Source organism: Alligator sinensis, unplaced genomic scaffold (genome assembly GCF_000455745.1).
Source record: "Alligator sinensis unplaced genomic scaffold, ASM45574v1 scaffold58_2, whole genome shotgun sequence".
In the NCBI taxonomy this organism is placed as follows: Eukaryota; Metazoa; Chordata; order Crocodylia; family Alligatoridae; genus Alligator; species Alligator sinensis.
In genome coordinates this window covers 200,649-201,709 of record NW_005842405.1, presented here as the reverse complement: position 1 = coordinate 201,709, position 1,061 = coordinate 200,649, and positions in this window count along the sequence as shown.

The window sequence follows — 1,061 nt, the reverse complement described above, 5'->3', positions numbered from 1 at the left end:
GGGGCAGAGAAAACCAACCTAAGATTTCCTTGTATTAAAGTCCACCAATCCCGTTGCTCTTGCTTGCTTTATATGCCAGGGAGTGGCTCTAATAAGTCTCACAGCTTCTGAGCTGGGCTCCCCAGGCAGGTAAAAGGACAGGAACAAATGAGACAGGAAGTGTTTTTCTCTTGTCACCAAATGTCAGGTCCGAGTCCACGCCTTAGCTCTGCCGTTGTCTTCCCCCAAATAAAGCAATCAAAGAGCAATCCTCCCTGGTATTTAATATTTTATTCATCCCCGTGTTATTGTGTTTAGCCTGCGGTAAAACAGCTTCAGAGAAGTGAGACATTAGGGGCCTGACAAGCGTTTTGCCATGAATTGCTGCTTCAGGACAAAGGCATTTTGTTGGCCGTTTTGTTGGCCTGTCCTCAAACATTCTTGCTGACTTTCAGGGCTGGGCCGGAGGGGGGAAGATTCTCCTCCATGAATAGTGAAGAATAGGCCAGAGAAGTTTCTGTGGCGCGGGCAGCCCGGTTTCACTCAGATCCTTGAGAGCCCCTGAGCATCCCGCCGCCCCCTGCTTGTCTGCGTGGGGCTCAAACGGGGCCTTACCTTGGTCCCTTCCCTGAGGGAAATCTTCACACATGCCCCTGTCCGGCTCAGTCAATAGCCCTGCCCCAGCGCAGCTTGGAGGGATTTGAGTTTGGGGTGGAAACAAAAGGGCTCTCTTTTTTGTTGTTGTTTTGTTTTTTTGGCAAAGGCGACCAGGCTCTAATTGTATTTGTGCCGCTTGGAAATCAGGAGGGGTTTTTCCACACTTCATTTTGATTCGATTATTTCTTATAGATGGTTTCTCCCCCCTCCCCTTCCCCCCCAGCCCAAGCCAGACGCGTGGGGGAAGGCTGCTGAAGCAGTTGGCCTATAGTGGGAATAATCAAATTAACCATTTGCTACAACTTTTCGGGGAAAGCGGCTCGCGTGGAGAAAGACAAACTCGACACAAAACCCGGAGGCCGGGGCCCGCCCGCCTCCCCGGAGCGGCGCAGCCAGCGCCGGCCCCAAAGGCTTTGAGGCTGAAA